Raw genomic sequence first — 22,656 nt, forward strand, 5'->3', positions numbered from 1 at the left:
TCATGTCTCCTCCCTTCATTTCATTTCAGCTAGAGGAGCTTTCTCGACAATACTGCTTCCCTTTACTAGGACTCTTCATAGACCCCAACCGACAGGCAGTTCTCCTTCAGCTGTCTTCCTTCCCCCTTCTAAGACTAAGGGAGGAAGACAAAGCCCAGTGGTGACAGAGATGGGAGGGGCCACCCCAGGAAGTAATAGGTTGAGGGATGCGGACAGCCTCACTTTCCCCATCATAGCCCCAAGCAGTGAGGAAAGTAACTATACTAGGCCCCCTAAACGACCTATACTGCAAATTCAAATACAGAGATAGAGAATAAAACTGATTACCAGGGTTAGGGTGGTGGGGAGGAAATGGAGAGATGTAAGTCAGAGGATTCGAAGCAGCAGATCTAATGTACAACATGAGGACTCTAGTTAAGTGTATCGTATTCAAAATTCTTGCCAAATGAACAGATTATACTTGCTCTTGCCACACACACACACAAATGAGTAACTATGTGAGATGACAGATGTGCTAATTTGCTTCACTATAGTAACCATTTTACTCTATCTCATAACATTATGTTGTATATCTTAAATCACATACACAATAAACATCTATTTTTTTTTTGAGGTGGAGTCTCACTCCATCACCCAGGCTGGAGTGCATTGGTGTGATCTCGGTAACTTCCGCCTCCCAGGCTCAAGTGATCTTCCCATCTCGGCCTCCCAAGTATCTGGGTCTACAGGCGCACACCACCACAACCTACTGTATTTTTCGTAGATTGGGTTTCACCATGTTGCCCAGGGTGGTTGTGAACTTGTGAGCTCAAGTGATCTGCTCGGCTTGGCTTCCTAAAGTGCTCGGATTACAGGCATGAGGCAGGGCCTAATAAAACTTATTTTTAAAAAAGGACCCATGGCAAATCATTTTTACAAATAAAATCTGTAGTTGAGTTGCAGTATGGGGACAGCATTTTACTGAGTAATCTTGCAAAGAATATGTCATTAACCACAACACTAATTTTGTTGTTGACATATACCAGCAACAAATACAAAGAAAAATTTAGTCTCTCACTTTAATATACTCCAAGTATGCCACATCATAGTTCTTGCCCAATAATTTATTAGTAAGAGGAGGTGGCTCTAGTAAGTTATAGAAGTTGTACTGAATTAGAAAAATTATTGTTGAAAACCATTCTGTGGGGATTGAGGACAGAGGTGAACTAGGAAGGAACATGATGGAGCTTTCTGGGGTGAGCATGTTCTATATCTTGATAGGGGCTTGGGTTACATAAGTATAAGCATTTATGAAAACTGTATGTACACTTATTTGTGCATTTTTACTGTGTATAAAGTTTACTTCAAAAAACAAACACTGAACTCGAATTAATGACATGAATGCTGAACTACTTAGAGTGAAGTATACTCATGACTGCTGTTTACTTTGAAGTATTTCAAAAAAGCAAAACGGATAGAGGAATGTGTAATAAATTGGTATGTGATAAGGAGAATATGGTTATTGTGTTAATGGTAAAATCTAGATGACAAGTAAACTGGTATCCATTGTAAAATTCATTAAACTTTGCCTTATGTTTGAAAGTTTTACTAAGATGTTGGTAAAAAATAATTGTGCTATTATTAGAAAATCAAAAAATAACAAATGCTGGTGAGGCTATGGAGAAAAAGAAACACTCATACAGTGTTGGTGGGAGTGTAAATCAGTTAAACCATTGTGGAAGACAGTGTGGCGATTCCTCAAAGCCCTAAAGACAGAAATACCATTTGACCCAGCAATTCTATTACTGGGTATATACCCAAAGGAATATAAATCATCCTGTTGTAAAGACATATGCACATACATGTTCATTGCAACATTATTCATAATAGCAAAGACATGGAATCAACCTAAATGTCCATCAATGGTGGGCTGGATACAGAAAATGTGGTACCTACACACCATGGAATACTACGCATCCCTAAAAAAGAACGAGATCATGTTCTTTGCAGCAACATAGATAGAGCTGGAGGCCATTTTCCTCAGCAAACTAATGCAGGAACAAAAAAATCAAACATCGCATGTTTTCACTCACAAGTGGGAGCTGAGCAATGAGAATATATGGCCACAATGGGGGGAACAACACGCTCTGGGGCCTGTGGAGGGGAGTTGTGGGAAGGGAGAGCATTAGGAAAAATAACCAGTGAGTACCAGGCATAATGATAAAATAACTATGAATAATGAATCATGAAATAATTATGGATGATAAGAGAGTCAGTACACAAATCCCCATGACACAAGTTTACCTGTGTAACAAACCTGGACATGTAACCCTAAGCTTAGTAATAATTGTTTAAATAATTTTATGTCATTTGTCAGTCAAATACTGTCATTTTGGAATATCTCAATTATTCTGGCTATTGACCAAAACCAACACTATGCAGCTCATGGTAGTTTTTAATGTTGTATTTAAGAAACATCACCTGGCTTTGTGTAGCCTCTGTATATAAGAATTCCTTATGGAAATGATGCCTTTCTTCCATTGTACATACATTGGTAGAGAATGCCCGTTTTGAGGTGGAGGAAAGCAACTTCCATGGGACTGGCATACGTTTCCTAATCACTACCATATTAATCAAATATTACTTTCATCTGTTTGAGGTGTTTCTTATTTTCTTCTATGTAATATGAAAAAATTTCAAGGAAGTAAGTAACATTTGAACTAGGCCTTGAAGGTTAAGTAGCAGCTCACCAAGCATCAAAACAAGGAAGGAAAAAATGTCAGTTTCAGTTCTGTCTTTCTCATCATACCTAGCAGAGTAAATGCTAAATAAATGTTTAGTCCAAGTTGTAAAAGCTGAAAAGGTCAAGTTCCTAAACAAACTGTAAAGGAACCAACCTGATTCGGGTAAACTGTCATTTCACTCGGTGATCAAATTTCAGTGAAATGTATTCTGAGACAGAGGAAAACTTGGAGGACCTGCCAAGATTTCTTACCCTCCCAGGAGAAAAGGGACCCTGTGCCAGGAAGCCAAATATTGTGGTTTGCTTGATTTTCTTAAAATAAATATTTCCAGACTTCATCCATCCAAATAAATCAAAACAGTATCCCTGGGAGACCTCAAGTGCTACAATTCTGAGCAAACTTTTGGAAATCCCTTTTTGGAATGGCGTTCAATGCCTACAACACTTCCCTTTGAATATCTTCAGAGAAGACAGATTTGATTTCTGAAAAAAAATTCATTAGGAAGCCTGGCTTATTGAGTTCGACTAGTTATGGAAGGGAGTACAGCTATAAACTTACCCTGATTTTCTTAATATAAATTTATTGCTAAAATTATAAGAGAAGAATTTCAAAAATATCTTTAGCATCATCAGAATATATGTATAACCTCCTGAGGTGACTACTTTGAAGGACAAAACTTACATAAAAATACACAGTCACACCTAGAAGCATAAGCACACTCTCTGCTGGCCAAGGTGGGCTTAGAGAGAAGAGGCAGTAACTCAACGCTTACCACCCCACTTTGTCTTTTGAAAAGCACTGGCCTCTGAGGCAGTTTGCAATGGGTTCCATGACTTTCTCAGTGCCTGTTTCTACAAAAGCAGTTTCTGAGATGTGGCTATTTCATATTTGATGCTGCAGAAAAGCACAGAGGGGAGGGCAAGCTGTACCCTGTGGGTGCGTTAGAGACGGCCCAGAATCCAGCAAGAGAGGAAAAGCAACCATTCACCCTGTGACCCTGGAATTCACCCAGATCCAGCTGCTGCAGAACAGAGGGCAGGAGCCAGAACTCAGGTGGCGAAAGATAAAGTTGGAAAATGGAAACAGCCTGAATCATGCGTGCTAAACGGCATCCTGTAGTAGTGGCGAGACCGTATTGTGCAGGGAGGCTTGAAAGCAAAATGAGGTGTGGGATGAGTCACGACCAGCGACCAGCACGCTGAAACTACAAGAGAGTGTGAGGGACAGTGTGGGTGGAAGAGGCGGAACTTGTGATCTGTGGGTAATAAGTTAGGTAACAAAAGAATAGGAGGAAATGATGGGCCTTGAGCCTTTGTGAATTCTCTCCTGCTATCTAAGACACTCTACTGTTATGAAATAACACTTTTCAGGGTCTAATTGCCTTGTGCTTTGGCACTTATGCTTCCTCTAACTTTTGGTTTACCCAGATTTATTCTCCTTCCCATCTGGCTCCCCAGGCAGCAATTTACTTAATGCTTTGCATTTAAGTGACATCATCTGTTTTCCAGACAAATATCATGACAGCCTACACACCTTGAAGCACCCCCGCCACCTCCTGTTTAGCACCATACTCTCTTATAACTAAACATTTACAAAAGTCACTCTCAGGCCCTTTTCTCGTTCTTTCTTTCCTTTTTCTCTCCCCTCCCTGCTGTTCAGGGTCAGCATTTAAAGTCACCACATTTCAAACACCAGAATTCGGGCCAGGCATGGTGGCTCACACATGTAATCCTCCCAGCACTGTGGGAGGCAGAGGTGGGTGGATCACTTGAGGCCAGGAGTTTGAAACCTCCAACATGGTGAAACCCTGTCTCTATTAAAAATACAAAAATGAACCAGGCATGGTGGCAGGTGCCTGTAATCCCAGCTACTTAGAAGGTTGAGGCAGAAGAATCTCTTGAGCCTAGGAGACAGAGGAGCAGTGAGCTGAGATCGTACCACTGCACTCCAGCCTGGGCGAAAGAGCAAGACCTTGTCAAAAAAAACCGAGCCAACTAAACAAAAAAGCACCAGAACTTTAGTGGATGAACTCCAGAATAACTTGCCCTATCCCTGTTACTTTGTCCTAGGGAATTCTCTTCCTCATTTGTTTTTCTTTGAGAATACAGGCTGGCCCTCAGTAAGTACTCAAATATGTCATGAATGAATGAAGAAATTATCTCTTAGATAATACAAACCTTTTCAAGATGACTTAACCTCCATTGGAGGCAGGGAGATAGATGACTTTCTAAAATCCCTTTAGTTGCTAGGCCTTGCACATGTAAAGTCCCGCATTCAAAGAACTTTCCAAAAAGTGACACTGTAGTCCACTGTCAGCATTGTGGGGTGTGAGTTGAGGGAAGAATAGCGTGTGTGGGTGTGCATGCATGGTCACATGCGTGTGTCCCACCACATACACACACACAAATCTCTCCAACAATTCTTCATATCACTATGATATTTGACATACTTTTATAATCGACACAGACACATGGCTCTAGAGCATGCATGACTCGTGAAGAACTGACTGCTTTGTGATAAGTGTAATTGCAACTCATGGCAAGTTAAAGTCATGGATTATTTAATGCTGGAAGTAGGGTAATCTCAAGTAGGGCCTCAAGTGATGGATAACAAAACACAGACCTGGTAGAGTAAAACGAGCTCTCAAATCCACACAGGAAGCCAATGGCAGAAGAGAAACTAGACTTCCGGGTTCCTGCATCTCAGTCCAGAGATCTTTGAGCAGCTCACGCATTTTAGGAGACTGTCACAGAGCAGTCAGTCTTGGGAAGTTCTCACAAAGAAGCAAAAACATTATGGACTGTTTTCTTTTTACTTAAGAGGGTTTAGTTGGGGAAAAAAACTAATAAAAAGAAAATCATGAAAAATACTTTTTTGAATTGTAAGCCAAGGACATGGACACTGAGCAATATCTATGGAGACTACACAAGCATTAACAGAGTTTGGTGGCATTTTTTTTTTTTTTGCTTGTTAGATTATTTAGTATGCTTTGAGGTTAATTACAGCCTCCCTTATAACATTATGCTCCCTTGGGAAAGGTCCTTCTTTAAATCTGCCTCAGTCACTACCTCACACAAGGAACAAAGACATGGATTTAATAAACACATTTGACTTAATTTGAAAAGGAAAATAAGTTTTAAAAGAATCTGTCAACATGAAGCCAAAAAAAAAAAAAAAGCAATGTTTTCACTATGATGGGTTCCCAAAAGTAACTTATTTTTAAAAACCTGCTCCTCTTTTTATCTGTAATTACTTTTAAAAAAATTATCCCATAAGTAGACAATGTTGTTTTCATCTCTGTTGCTATAATATTATAGCTGACCAGTTGGTGGAGCAATTACATTTCCATAACTCTTAATGGCTATTTTGCTTAGTTACTAGTAACTTAATTAGAATCAAGAAAGAGACTATTAGTATTCTAAGAAATAACCAAACTGATCACAAACTTTCAGGAAGAATGACAGAGACAAAATCACTTCAACAACATCCAGCTCATTGAAGACAATCTGTAATTAAATTAAAGTGGTAATTCCACTTGTGGCAGCAGGAGAGCTCCCTCTTAACTCACCTTGGAGAGGTAAGCCCCATCCCAGCAAAGCCAACCTTACAAGCAGGTATGGGTAAGAAATGGGAGAAGGTCAGCCCTAGGGATCTAACTCTAGAGGCATGGGGCTAATGTAATTATACTTTTTAATGGCAAACCTGATAACCTTTTATAAAACCACACAGTACAGGCTTCAATGTAATTATTGGCCTCTTTGGCTTAAGCACTTTTCCTGGAGGGACAGCCTGGGAAAACAGTTTGCTCAATCCCAGATTTCCTCAAAAAGAATGGTTGAATGGGCGTTTGCCCATCTATCTCTAAGTCCCCCAAAATTGTTGTGGCTACTTACATGTACTTAGAAAATATAACCTTCAGCCAGGCACGGTGGCTCAAGCCTGTAATCCCAGCACTTTGGGAGGCCAAGGTGGGTGGATCAAGAGGTCAGGAGTTCAAGACCAGCCTAGCCAAGATGGTGAAACCTCATCTCTATTAAAACTATAAAAAAATTAGCTGGGCATGGTGACATGTGCCTATAATCCCAGCTACTTGGGAGACTGAGTTGGAGAATTGCTTAAATGAGGGAGGCAGAGGTTGCAGTGAAATCGCACCACTGCACTCCAGCCTGGGTGACAGAGGGAGAATCCTTCTCAAAAAAAAAAAATAATAATAATAAAATAAAAATCAAAAGGAAATTAGAGAAAACATAACCTTTGGCCAGGCACAGTATCTCATGCCTGTAATCCCAGTGCTTTGGGAAGCCAAGGTGGGCAGAGCTCAGGAGTTCAAAACCAGCCTGGGCAACATGACACAACCCCATATCTATTAAAAATTAGCCAGGAGTGGTGGTGGGCGCCTGTAATCCCAGCTACTTGGGAGGCTGAGGCAGGAGAATCACTTGAACCTGGGAGGTGGAGGTTGCAGTGAGCCGAGATCATGCCATTGCACTCCAGCCTGGGCGGCAGAGGGAGACTGTCTCAAAAAATAAAAATAAAGTAACCATCATCCATGATATTTTAAATGAAAAAAAAAATACAGGAATCAGTATAGATTATGTGGGAAAAAAATCCTTTGAGTAGACAGAAGAACATAAATAATCAAAATATTAACAGTGGTCTATTAAAGTTGAATAGTAAGAGTGATTTTTTTTCTTTAATTTTCTTTGATTTTCAAAATTTTCTAAAATAAATATTCCTTGCTTAAAAAATTATTTTCAAGTGTTGCTCAAAGTAGAAATTTATTCCAATAAACTTAAAGGAATGAATATGTGCATGGATAGGTATAAATATACACACACTAGTATTATTGTTATGAATATAGGGCCACAAAGAATTCAACAGTGTCTTTATGTGAATTTATATTTTGTTAATTGTAACAAACAGTGAATAGGTTTATAGAGGTGGGCAAGGCAGGTTCCATTCTAGGCCAAGCACTGTTTTAGACAATGAAGTTAAAGCAGTGAGCAAAGTAGAGGTCGTTGCTTCCTGGGAACTTACATTTTACGCTGGTGAGACTAATGAATATCAAAACTGTAGTACTTTAAATGACAGCAGTAATAAAGAAAATAAAGTAAAGAAGCCAAAGAATGCCTGGAAAGGGGAGTGGGAGGTCAGTTTCTGAAAGTGTTACCAGGGAAAGCCTCCTTGATAAGGTGATACTAAAGTCAGTCTTGAAATAACCATGAAGACATCCTGGCAAGAGTTCCAGGCAGAGAGAACAGCAAGCTTAAATCTATAAAACTGAAGCATGCCTGGTATGTACCCAAAGCAACAAGGAGGCAGGTGTGGCTGGAGTAGAGTGGGGAGGGTGTAGGGAGAGGGACAGAAAGAGGTGGGGAGGTGAATTGAGAAATGAGGTTAGCAGCATAATCGATACTGCCCGTGTAGACTCTAGGCCATTCAGAGAACTTTGGCTTTTACTCTGAGAGGGAGGAAAAGTATGGGGCACAGGAGTGTCTTGATAAGATTTTTAAAGCATTGCTCTGGCTGTTATATTGAGCAGTAGACTTTGGAGGGAGAAAGCAGGGGCAGAGGAAGGAACATTAGTTAGGACTATTGCAGTAGTCCAGGAAAGTGACCATGAAAGTGGTGAGAACTGACAGTATTTGGAACAAATTTTGAAGGTAAAGACAATGCAATTTGCTAACAGATTGAACATGGCATAAAAGAAAAAGAGGAATCAAACTTGACTTCAAAATTTTGCCTGAGTAATCAGAGAATAGAATTGACATTCACTGAAGTGGGGAAGACTGTGGGAGGAACAAGTATGGTAAGGGTGAGGGAGAAATTAAGAGGTTTTAGACACACATATGGAATGTGAGTTGCTTCTTAGATATCCTAGTGGACATGCCAGGTAGGCAGCTGGATTTGTAAGTGTCAAATTGAAGGGAGAAGTCTGGGCCAAGATATAAATTAGGTAGTTGTAAGCATGTAGATTTATTTGAACCCATAAGATTGGCTATCACTAAGTGAGTGTGGATAGACAAGAAGTCCAAGGACTATGCCCTGCAGGTTGAAGAGATGAAAAATAATCACCAAAAGAGACAGACGGGTAGAAGAAAAAACAAAACAATGAACAACCAAAAAACCAAAAACAAACAACAACTACACAGGAGAAAGTGAATAAAGTGTTTCCAGAAGGAAAAACTGAAATGTTGCTAGTAAGACAAGTGAGATGAGAACTGGATTTTTAAGTGGGGAAGTCACTGGTGATTTGGCAAATGCAGTTTTGGTGGCATGCTGAAGAAAAAAGCCTGATTGGAGTGGGTTCAGGAGTAAATGAAAGTGACATCAGTGGCAATGATAAGGATCTTCAAAAAACTGCTACTCCATAGAAGCAATGAGACTCTTGGCAAAATTGTCAAAATCAACTTTTTCAGGGTTCTAGAAATTAGCCCGAGGCTTGCAACAATTTGAAGAACATTCATTCAAGAAGAGTCCGAATCTACAAACAGTGACCTTTGTGGTGTTTCACATGCCCTATTTTCTGTCTCCTTCTCCCCAACTCCATGGTAGCCTTGAAAACCAACATCCATACAATTATGAGTGAGAACCAGAAGCCTAGCAGCCACTGAAGGGGAGAGAATGGGTTCAGAGCTTCACTCCCAGAAAACAGAAAGCTGTCATTATTTGACTGGTGTGGTAGTTCTCTGGAAATTCTCACTCACAGGGCTTGCCTCTGTTTGATCTAACTTGAATCTTGTTTAGTGCAAATAGTTGTCTCCCCAGTCAAGTTTGCGAAACAATCATTGGCAGTTGTTCAACACTGCAGCTTCTTGAGGTGGTGAAGAAAGCTGGGGCAAACAAGAAGTTAACCAAAAAAGTAAGAAAGGAAAGCTGGGGAATGAGATGTTCACGGAGTTATTTGAAGAGCTCTGACATGTAACTGGCCTGCTGTTTCCACAGGTTTCACATCTGTAGATTCAGCCAAGCAAGGAGCAAAAATATTTGAAAAAATAATGGAGTAACAAACAATAAAAATACAAATAAGCAAGCAAATGAGAGATTTTGTCACCACTAGGCCTGCCTTACAAGAGTTCCTGAAGGAAGCACTAAATATGGCAAGGAAAAACCAGTACCAGCCACTGCAAAAACATACCAAATGGTGAAGACCATTGACAATATGAAAAGACTGCATCAACTAACAGGCAAAATAACCAGCTACCCATAACGACAGGAACAAATTACACATAATAATATTAAACTTAAATGTAAACAGGTTAAATGCCCCAATTAAAAGACACAGATTGGCAAATTGGATAGAGTCAAGACCCTCTAGTGTGCTGTATTAAGTAGACCCATCTCACATGCAAAGACACACATTGCTCAAAATAAAGGGATGGAGGAAGATTTACCAAGCAAATGGAAAGAGAAAAAAAAAAAAGTCAGGGGTTGCAATCCTACTTTCTGATAAAACAGGCTTTAAACCAACAAAGACCAAAAAAGACAAAGAAGGATATTACATAATGGTAATGGGATCAATGCAACAAGAAGAACGAACAATCCTAAATATATATTCACTCAATACAGGAGCACCCAGAGTTGTAAAGCAAGTTCTTAGAGACCTACAGAGAGACTTAGACTCCCACACAATAATAGTAAGAGACTTTGACACCCCACTGTCAATATTAGACAGGTCAACAAGACAGAAAATTAACAAGGATATTCAGGATTTGAACTCAGTTCTGGACCAAACAGATCTAATAGACATCTACAGAACTCTCCACCCCAGATCAAGAAAACATATATTCTTTTCAGCACCACTTCACATTTACTCTAAAATTGACCACATAATTAGAAGTAAAACACTCCTCATCAAATCATAACAGTCTCTCAGACCACAGTGCAATCAAATAACTCAGGATTAAGAAACTCACTCAAAACCATACAACTACATGGAAACTGAACAACCTACTTCTGAATGACTACTGAGTAAGTAAAATTAAGGCAGAAATAAATAAGTTATTTGAAACTAATGAGAACAAAGACACAATGTACCAGAATCTTTGGGACACAGCTAAAGCAGTGTTTAGAGGAAAATTTATTGCACTAAATGCCCACAAGGAAAAGTAGGAATTATCTAAAATTGACACACTAACATCACAATTAAAACAAACAGAGAAGCAAGAGCAAACACATTCAAAAGCTAGCAGAAGACGAGAAATAACTAAGATCAGAGAAGAACTGAAGGAGATAGAGACATGAAAACCCCTTCAAATAAATCAGTGCATCCAGGAGCTGGTTTTTTGAAAAGATTAAAAAAATATATAGACCACTAGCCAGACTAATAAAGCAGAGAGAAGAATCAAATAGACACAATAAAATATGACAAAGAGGATATCACTACTGATCCCACAAAAATACAAACTACCATCAGAATACTATAAACACGTCTATGCCAATAAACTAGAAAATCTAAAAGAAATGGATAAATTCCTGGACACAAACACCCTCCGAAGACAAAACCAGGAAGAAGTCGAATCCCTGAAGAGACCAGTAAGAAGTTCTGAAATTGAGGCAGTAAGAGCGTACCAACCAAAAACAGCCCAGAACCAGACTTATTCACAACCAAATTCTCCCAGAGGTACAAAGAGGAGCTAGTACCATTTCTTCTGAAACTATTCCAAACAATAGAAAAAGACTCCTCCCTAACTCATTGTAAGGCCAGCATCATGATGATACCAAAACCTGACAGAGACACAACAAAAAAAAGAAAACTTCATGCCTATATCCGATGAACACCAATGTGAAAATCCTCAATATAATACTGGCAAACCAAATCCAGCAGCACACCAAAAAGCTTATCCACCACAATCAAGTCAGCTTCATTCCTGGGATGCAAGGCTGGTTCAACATATGCAAATCAGTAAATGTAATCCATCAAATAAACAGAACCAATGACAAAAACCACACAATTGTCTCAATAGATGCAGAAAAGGCCTTCAATAGGATTTAACACTGCTTCATGCTAAAAACTCGATAAACTAGGTATTGATGGAAAATATCTCAAAATAAGAGCTATTTATGAAAAACCCACAGCCAATATCCTACTGAATGGGCAAAAGCTGGAAGCATTCCCTTTGAAAATCAGCATAAGAAAAGGATGCCCTCTCTCACCACTCCTATTCAACATAGTATTGGAAGGTCTGGCCAGGGCAAACCGGCAAGAGAAAGAAATAAAGCATATTCAAATAGGAAGAGAAGAAGTCAAACTGTCTGTTTGCAGATGACATTATTGTATATTTGGAAAACCCCATCATCTAAGCCCAAAATCTCCATAATCTAATAAGCAACTTCAGCAATTCTCAGGACATAAAATCAATGTTCCAAACTCACAAGCATTCCTATAAACCAATAATAGACAAACAGACAGCCAAATCATGAGGGGACTCCCATTCACAGTTGTTACAAAGAGAATAAAATACTTAGGAATACAACTTGGAAGGGACACGAAGGAACTCTTCAAGGAAAACTACAAATTGCTGCTCAAGGAAATAAAAGGGGACACAAACACATAGAAAAACATTTCACACTTAGAGATAGAAAGAAATAATCTCATGAACATGGCCATGCTACCCAAAGTAATTTATAGATTCAATGCTATCCTCATCAAGCTACCATTGACTTTCTTCACAGAATTAGAAAAAAACTACTTTGGATCCAAGATGGCCAAATAGGAACAGCTCTGGAATGCAGTTCCCAGAACACAGAGGCTGCCGCAGGTGATCCCGAGGCAAGCAGGTTCTGGAGTGGACCCCCAGCAGTCCTACAGCAGAGGGGCCTGCCTGTTAGAAGGAAAACTAAAAAACAGAAAGAAATAACTTCATCATCAACAAAAAGGACATACACTCAGAGACCCCATCTGAAAGTCACCAACTACAAAGACCATAGGTAGATAAATCCACAAAGATGGGAAGAAACCACACAAAAAGGATGAAGATTCCCAAAACCAGAACACGTCTCCTCCTCCAAGGGATCACAACTTCTCACCAGCAAGGGAACAAGGCAGGATGGAGAATGAGTTTGACGAATTGACAGAAATAGGCTTCAGAAAGTGGGTAATAACAAACTTATCTGAGCTAAAAGAACATGTCCTAACCCAATGCAAAGAAACTAAAAACCTTGAAAAAAGATTTGATGAAATGCTAATGAGAATAAATAGCTTAGAGATTATAAATGAATTGATGGAGCTGAAAAACACAACATGAGAACTTCATGAAGCATACACAAGTTTCAACAGCCGAATTGACCAAGAAAGGATATCAGATTGAAGATCAACCCAATGAAATAAAATGAGAAGAAAATATTAGAGAAAAAAGAGTAAAAAGAAATGAACAAAGCCTCAAAGAAATATGGGATTATGTGAAAAGACCTAATCTACGTTTGACAGGTGTACCTGAATGTGACGGAGAGAATGAATCCAAGCTGGAAAACACTCTTCAGGATATTATACAGGAGAACTTCCCCAACCTAGCAAGGCAGGCCAATATTGAAGTACAGGCAATACAGAGAACACCACAAAGATATTCCTCAAGAAGAGTAACCCCAAGACACATAATCATCAGATTCACCAGAGTTGAAATGAAGGAACAAATGCTAAGGGCAGCCAGAGAGAAAGGTTGGGTTATCCACAAAGGGAAGCCCATCAGACTCACAGCGGATCTCTCAGCAGAAACCCTACAAGCCAGAAAAGAGTAGGGGCCAATATTCAACATTCTTAAAGAAAAGAACTTTCAACCTAGATTTTCATATCCAGCCAAACTAAGCTTCCTAAGTGAAGGAGAAAGAAAATCCTTTATGGACAAGCAATTGCTTAGAGATTTCAGCACCAACAGGCCTGCCTTACAAGAGCTCCTGAAAGAAGCACTAAACATAGAAAGGAACAACCAGTACCAGTCACTCCAAAAACATACCAAATGGTAAATAACATCAACACCATGAAGAAAGTGTCAACTAATGAGGAAAACTGCCAGCTACAATCAAAATGGCAGGATCAAATTCACACATAATAATATTAACCTTAATGTAAATGGACTAAATGCCCCAATCAGAAGACACAGACTGGCAAATTGGATTAAAAAGTCAAGACCCATCAGTGTGCTGTATCCAGGAAACCCATCTCACTTGCAAGGATACACATAGCCTCAAAATAAAAGGATGGAGGAAGATCTATGAAGCAAATGGAGAGCAAAGAAAAAANAAAGGAGTTGCAATCCTAGTCTCTGATAAAATAGACTTTAAACCAAAAATGATCAAAAGAGACAAAGAAGGGCATTACATAATGGTAAAAGGATCAATGCAACAAGAAGAGCTAATGATCCTAAATATACACACACCCAATACAGCAGCACCCAGATACATAAAGCAAGTTCTTAATGACCTACAAAGAGACTTAGACTCCCACACAGTAATAGTGGGAGACTTTAACACTCCACTGTCAATATTAGACAGATCAATGAGACAGAAAATTAACAAGGATATCCAGTACTTAAACTCAGATCTGGACCAAGCAAACCTAATAGACATTTATAGAACTTTGCACCCCAAATCTACAGAATATACATTCTTCTCAGCACCACATCACACCTACTCTAAAATTGATCACATAATTGGAAGTAAATCACTCCTCAGCAAATGCAAAAGAATGGAAATCATAACAGTCTCTCAGACCACAGTGCAATCAAACTAGAACTCAGAATTGAGAAACCAACTCAGAACCACACAACTTCATGGAAACTGAACAACTGGCTCTTGAATGTTGTCTGAATAAACAATGAAATGAAGACAGATATAAAGATGTTCTTCGAAACCAGTGAGATTGAAGACACAATGTACCAGAATCTCTGGGACAAGTTAAAGCAGTGTCTAGAGGGAAATTTATAGCAATAAATGCCCACATGAGAAGCAAGGAAAGATCTAAAATTGACACCCTATCATCAAAATTGAAACAGCTACAGGAGTAAGATCAAAAAAACTCAAAAGCTAGCAGAAGACAAGAAATAAAAAAGATCAGAGGAGAACAGAGGAGATAGAGACACTAAAAGCCCTTCAAAAAATTAATAAATCCAGGAGCTGGTTTTCTGAAAAGATCAATCAAATAGACCACTATCCAGATTAATAAAAAAGAAAAGAGAATCAAATAGATGCAATAAAAAAAGAAAAAGGGAGGCTGAAAGCGGTGGCTCACACCCATAATCCCAGCACTTTGGGAGGCTGAGGCGGGCAGATCACCTGACACCAGGAGTTGGAAACCAGCCTGGCCAACATGGAGAAACCCCATCTCTACTAAAAATTCAAAATTAAAAGGCATGGTGGTACATGCCTGTAATCTCAGCTACTCGGAAGGCTGAGGCAGGAGAATTGTTTGAACCCGGCAGGCAGAGGTTGTGGTGAGCCGAGATCGTGCCATTGCACTCCAGCCTGAGAAAGAGAGCAAGACTCCATCCCAAACAAACAAACAAAAACAATAAAGGGGATATTACCACCGATTTCACAGAATTACAAACTACAATCAGAGACTACTACAAACAACTGTATGCACATAAACCAGTAAACCTTGAAGAAATGGATAAATTACTGGACACTTGCATTCTACAAGCCAAAACCAAGAAGAAGTCACAACCCTGCATAGACCAATAACAGGGGCTGAAATTGAGGCAGCAATTAATAGCCTACCAACCAAAAAAAGCCCAGAGCCAGATGGGTCCACAGCCAAATTCTACCAGACATACAAAGAGGAGCTGGTACCATTCCTTCTGAAACTATTCCAAATAATCCAAAAAGAGGGAATCCTTCCCAAATCATTTTAGAAGACAAACATTATCCTGATACCAAAACCCAGCAGACACTCAAGAAGAAAAGGAAACTTCATCCAATATCCATGATGAACATAGATGTAAAAATCTTCAGTAAAATACTGGGAAACCCATTGCAACAGCACATCAAAAAGGTTATCCATCACGATCAAGTAGGCTTCATCACAGGGATGCAAGGCTGGTCAGCATGTGCAAGTCTATAAATGTAATCCACCACATAAACAGAACCAAAGACAAAAACCACATGACTATCTCAATAGATGCAGACAAGGCCTTTGACAAAATTCAATAGCCCTTTATACTAAAATCTCTCAATAAACTAGATATCGATGGAATGTATCTCAAAATAATAAAAGCTATTTAAAACAAACCCACAGCCAATATCATACTGAATGGGCAAAAACTGGAAGCATTCCCTTTGAAATCTGGCACTAAACAAGGATGCCCTCTCTCACCACTCCTATTCAACATAAATATTGGAAGTTCTAGCCAGAACCATCAGGCAATAAAATGAAATAAAGGGTATTCAATTTGGAAAAGAGAAAGCCAAATTGTCTCTATTTGCAAAGGACATGATTGTACATTTAGAAGACCCCATTTTGTCTCAGCCCAAAATCTCCTGAAACTGATAAGCAACTTCAGCAAAGTCTCAGGATAAAAAATCAATGTGCAAAAATCATAAGCATTCCTACACACCAATAACAGACTTAAAGAGAGCCAAATCATGAGCAAACCCCCATTCACAATTGCTACAAAGAGAATAAAATACCTAGGAATATAACCAACAAAGGATGTAAAGGATCTCTTCAAGGAGAACTACAAACCACTGCTCAAGGAAATAAGAGGACACAAACAGATGGAAAAATATTCTTCATGGTTAGGAAGAATCAATATTGTGAAAATGGCCATACTGCCCAAAGTAATTTATAGATTCAATGCTATCCCATCAAGCTACCTATGACCCTCTTCACAGAACTGGGAAAAAACACCTTAAACTTCATATGGAATCGAAAGAGAGCCTGCATATCCAAGTCAATTCTAAGCAAAGAGAACAAAGCTGGAGGCATCATACTACTTGACTTCAAACTATACTACAAGTCTACAGTAATCAAAACAGCATGGTACTGGTACCAAAACAGAGATATAGACCAATGGAACAGAACAGAGGCCTCAGAGGCAACACCACAAATCTACAACTATCTGATCTTTCACAAATCTGACAAAAACAAGCAATGGGGAAAGAACTCTCTGTTTAATAAATGGTGTCAGGAAAACTGACTAACCATGTGCAGAAAGCAGAAACTGGACCCCTTCCTGACACCTTACACTAAAATTAACTCCAGATGGATTAAAGATTTAAATGTAAGACCTAACACCATAAAAACCCTCAAAGAAAACCTGGGCAAAACCATTTAGGACATAGGCACAGGCAAGGACTTCATGACTAAAACACCAAAAGCATTGGCAACAAAAGCCAAAATAGACAAATGGGATCTAATTAAACTCCAGAGCTTCTGCACAGCAAAAGAAACAATCATTAGAGTGAACTGGCAACCAACAGAATGGGAAAACATTTTTGCAATCTACCCATATGACAAAGGACTTACATCCAGAATCTACAAAGAACTAAATCAGATTTATAAGAAAAAAACAAACCCATTCAAAAGTGGGTGAAGCATATGAACAGACACTTTTCAAAAGAAGACATATATGAAGCCAAGAAACATGAAAATGCTCATTATCACTGATCATTAGAGAAATGCAATTCAAAACCACATTGAGATACCATCTCATGCCAGTTAGAATGGCAATCATTAAAAAACTGGAGACAACAGATGCTGGAGAGGATGTGGAGGAAAAGGAAGACTTTTACACTGTTGCTGGGAGTGTAAATTAGTTCAACCATTATGGAAGACAGTGTGGCAATTCCTCAAGGACCTAGAAATAGAAATTCCATTTGACTCAGCAATCCTATTACTGTGTATATATCCAAAGAATTATAAATCATTCTATTATAAAGACACATGCACACGTATGTTCATTTTGGCACTATTTACAATAGCAAAGACCTGGAACCAACCCAAATGCCCATCCATGATAGACTGGACAGGGAAAATGTGGCACATATACACCATGGAATACTATGCAGCCATAAAAAACAATGAGTTTGTGTCCTCTGTAGGGACACGGATGAATCTGGAAATCATCATTCTCAGCAAACTGACACAAGAACCAAAAACCAAACACCGCATGTTCTCACTCATAGATGGTGTTGAACAATGAGAACACAGAGACACAGGGAGGGTAGCATCACACACTGGGGGTCTGTTGTTGGGGACTAAGGGAGGGACAGCGGGGGGTAGGGAGTTGGAAAGGTATAACATGGGGAGAAATGCCAGATATAGGTGATGAGGATGGAGGGAGCAAACCACATGGCTATGTATGTAGCTATGCAACAATCCTGCATGCTCTTCACATGTACCTCAGAACCTAAAGTGCAATAAAATATTTTTTAAAAAAAGAAAATAAAACTACCTTAAATTTCATATGGAACAAAGAAGAGGCTGTGTAGTCAGGAAAATCCTAAGCAAAAAGAACAAAGCTGAAGGCATTACACTACCTGACTTCAAACTATACTACAAGGCTACAGTAAGCAAAACAGCATGGTACTGGTACCAAAACAGGTATACAGACAAATGGAACAGAACAGAGGCCTCAGAAATAACACCACACATCTACAACCATCTGATCTTTGACAAACCTGACAAAAACAAGCAACGGGGAAAGGATTTCCTATTTAATAAATGGTGTTGGGAAAACTGGCTAGCCATATGCAGAAAGCTGAAACTAGACCCCTTCCTTATACCTTATGTAAAAATTAACTCAAGATGGATTACAGATTTAAATTTAAGACCTAAAACCATAAAAACCCTAGAAAAAAAAAACCTAGGCAATACCATTCAGGACCTAGGCATGGGCAAAGACTTCATGACTAAAATACCAAAAGCAATGGCAACAATAGCCAAAATAGACAAATGGGACCTAATTAAACTTAAGAGCTTCTGCACAGCAAAAGAAACTATCATCAGAGTGAACAGGCAGCCTACAGAATGGGAGAAAATTTTTGCAATCTATCCATCTGACAAAGGGCTAATATCTAGAATCTATAAGGAACTGAAATTTACAAGAAAAAAAAACCATCAAAAAGCGGGCAAAGGATATGAACAGACACTTCTCAAAAGAAGACATTTATGCGGCCAACAAACATGAAAAAAAGCTCATCACTGGCCATTAGAGAAATGGAAATCAAAACCACAATGAGATACCATCTCATACCAGTTAGAATGGCAATCATTAAAAAGTCAGGAAACAACAGATGCTGGGAAGGGTGTAGAAAAAGCGAATGCTTACTGTTGGTGGGAGTGTAAATTAGTTCAACATTGTAGAAGACAGTGTGGTGATTCCTTAAGGATCTAAAACCAGAAGTATCATTTGACCCAGCAATCCCATTACTGGGTATATACTCAAAGGATTATAAATCATTATACTATAAAGACACATGCACATGTATGTTTACTGCAGTACTGTTCGCAATAGCAAAGACTTGAAACCAACCCAAATGCCCATTAACAATAGACTGGATAAAGAAAATGTGGCATATAAACATCCATGTCCCTTTTCAGGGACATAGATGAAACTGGAAACCATCATTCTCAGTAAACACAGGAACAGAAAACCAAACACCACATGTTCTCACTCATAAGTGGGAGTTGAACAATGAGAACACATGGACACAGGGAGGGGAACATCACATACCAGGGCCTGTTTGGGGGTGAGGGCTAGGAGAGGGATAGCATTAGGAGAAATACCTAATGTAGATGACAGGTTGATGGGTACAGCAAACCACCATGGCACATATATACCTACATAACAAACCTGCATGTTCTGCACATGTATCCCAAAACTTAAAGTATTATTACAAAATTTTAAAAATGCAAATAAGCAATACAACTAATTATACAACACTTACATTGTATTAGGTATTATAAGTAATAAAGATGATTTAATGCAGGCAGAAAGAGGTGCATCCGTGACCTGCAAATATGACACCACAATATATAATGGACTTGAGCATCCATGGATTTTTTTTTTAATTCATGGTAGGCTTAGAGCCAATCCCCATGGATGCTGAGGGACATCTGTATACCTGGAAATCTAGAATCTCACACACATGTTCAGGGCTGTGCACATGCCCAGGAAAGATCTGAGAAAACCCTAAGCTCTTACCTCTGACTAATTTTAAGGCTCTACACACACAAGCAGGAAGTGAAGGCTAAGGCAGAGTTGTAAACTGCCTACCTGAGCATGAAGGCAGGTCCCTCAGCATGCACATAGTCCCTCAGCAAAGGCTGGGGGACTTACCGGTTCCCGACATTTAAAAAAATACCTGTCCAAACATTGGCTGACCACTAAGACAGTGGAGCAGAGATTTCAGTGTTCACACATGTTGATGGATACAGACTTTACCAAATCAGTTAAGGAAAGTCACTAAAAATTGTTCTATAAATGAGCCAAACATGGCCTTTGTTTACTGGGTCCCAGATTATTTCTTCACTGCATGCTGAAATCCATTGGCACTAAATTCAAAGTTTTACATGTCAAATTATTTTTTAAACAGCCCAAACAAGCAAATTTTTAACCTCTTAAAGCCTGCTTGCTTTGCATATTCTGCAAAACCTCACCTTATAGTCACTACCCATTGATAAGGTAAAGTTCTGTGGTTGTAAGACCCAACCTACCATGGTTCTTTGGAGCCCTCTAACCGGAGATCACTTGCTGTGCTGCTGGGTGACAGCACCTAGACATATACCATCCTTTTTGAAATGTTTACTTGAAAGTATACGCCAACTAACAAAATGTCAATCAAAAACAGGAGAAATTGTGGTATAAGAGGACTAACAGTAAACATCCGAACCATTTAAACAAAGTCTAGCGATCAATGGAAATGTGATTCTCTCAAATAAGATACATAGAACGTTTAAAAAGAGAAATATTTCAAAGATACTTTTAAACATAAATCTGGGCCTAAAGCCATGGAAAATATTAATGGCTGAAGCATAGATTGTGCTGCACATCAGATATCAAGTCCTAATAATCCACTGCTTAAAATACATGTATGTAAAACAAAATAGATGACTTATAGGAGGATTCACATATAAACATTAAAACAAAACTCTTGATTAAAGTGTCAGCAAATTAAAGCCAGCAGTATACTTAAGAGCTTTTTAATCAGGTGCAGTTTGAGAATACAAGAATGGTCTAACAATAAGAAATGTGTCAATGATGTTTGTCACATGGGCAGATTAAAAGAGAAAACAATAAGATTTTGTCTTAAGACAGGGTTTCACTCTGCTGCCCAGACTGGAGTGCTGTGGTATGATCACTGCTTACTGAAACCTTGACTTCCCAGGCTCAGGTGATCCTCTGACCTCAGCCTCCCAAGTAGCTGGGGTTATAGGCACTCACCGCCACACTTGGCTAATTTTTTTTTTTTTTTTTTTTGGAGAGATAGGGTTTTACCATATTGCCCAGACTGGAATACGATTATGTCAAAAGGAACCTGATGAAATTTACTATCCATTCACAAAAGGAACCATTAGAAGTTCCGGAATTTAAAATTTTATAACACAATGAAGAATATCCCTCTCAAACTAAATTATGACAAAAATTCTAGAGGTGTTTTTGTTGAAGATACAGATCAGAAAAAATGTCTAACATTAATGCTGTGACCATTTTTGATGGTTTTAAATATGCCCACAAATTCTTCTAAGACTCACTTGGAAGCATATTCTCCAGCCAAGCCTGCAAATGACTTTCAGCCTCAGCCAACATCTTGTTGACTGCAACCTCACGAGAGAATCTGGATGAGAACTACCTGCTCCTGAGTTTCTGAGGTTCAGAAACAGAGATAATAAATTTTTGTTGTTCTAAGTTGTTACACTTTTGGAGTAATTTGTTACACAGCGACATTGAATGAATATTCCTTTGTTCAGAAAATGTCAAATCAATTAGATGATTCATAAAATTAATTATCACCATAGAAATGGAAAAGACAAAGAATCTTTTCTGAAGATTATATGGGTGGATGAATTAAAAATTTTTTTTTTGAGACAGGGTCTTTCACTGTTGCCCAGGCTGGAGTGCAGCAGCATAGATGGCTCACTAAAGCCTTGACCTCCTAGGCTCAAGTCATCCTCTAGCTTCAGCCTCCCCAGTAGCTGGGACTACTGGTGCATGCCACCACGTCTGGCTAATTTCTTAGACAAATTTTTTAGTAGAGATGGGATTTCAGCATCTTGCCCAGGTCGGTCTGAAACTCCTGAGCTCAAGCAATCCTCCAACCTTGGCCTCCCAAAGTGCTGGGATTACAGGGCTCAGTCACATGCCTGGCCTTAAAATTAAGAAGTCAAGATCTCTAAGATATATGTAAATATTTCATTGATCTTGGAACTGGTAAACAAATAAAAATACTGAAATATAAAAGCAATGGAAAAAAAAATCAAAGATGTCTAATATTTGTTAAGCACATACTATATTCTAACTAGAGTATGTATGTGGCAAAATACCACTAGGTATTCACCAGAATGGATATAACTAGACTATAACACTTAATGTTGGCAAAGATGTGGGACAATTGAGATTCTCATACATTGCTGCTAGAAGTGTAAAATGGGATGGCCAATTTGGACAGTTTGTCAGTTTCTTAAACACTAAACACATACCCACCTTAGATCCAGTAATTTCACTTCGAGGTGTTTACCCAGGAAAAATAAAAACTTATATTCTCAAAATGACTTGTATAAGAATATTCATTGTAATCGCAGCACTTTTGGAGGCTGAGGTGGGTGGATCACGAGGTCAAGAGATCGAGACCATCCTGGTCAACATGGTGAAACCCCCTATCTACTAAAACTACAAAAAATTAGCCAGGCATGGTGGTGCGTGCCTGTAATCCCAGCTACTCAGGAGGCTGAGGCAGGAGAATTGCCTGAACCCAGGAGGCGGAGGTTGCGGTGAGC

The 22,656-nt window shown here is 39.0% G+C and overlaps 1 long non-coding RNA gene across 2 annotated transcripts in view; it reads left to right on the forward strand.

Moving 5' to 3' along the window:
- The first annotated feature begins 1,181 nt into the window (after nt 1–1,181).
- Nucleotides 1,182–22,656, forward strand: part of LOC108306068 — a 41,342-nt gene continuing 19,867 nt past the window's right edge. For both annotated transcript variants that reach the window (XR_001825991.2, XR_001825990.2), the window contains exon 1: nt 1,182–1,235. This is a non-coding gene — a long non-coding RNA (uncharacterized LOC108306068). The remainder of the gene's footprint in view (nt 1,236–22,656) is intronic.

This window comes from Cebus imitator, unplaced genomic scaffold (assembly GCF_001604975.1).
Source record: "Cebus imitator isolate Cc_AM_T3 unplaced genomic scaffold, Cebus_imitator-1.0 Scaffold69, whole genome shotgun sequence".
Lineage (NCBI taxonomy): Eukaryota > Metazoa > Chordata > Mammalia > Primates > Cebidae > Cebus > Cebus imitator.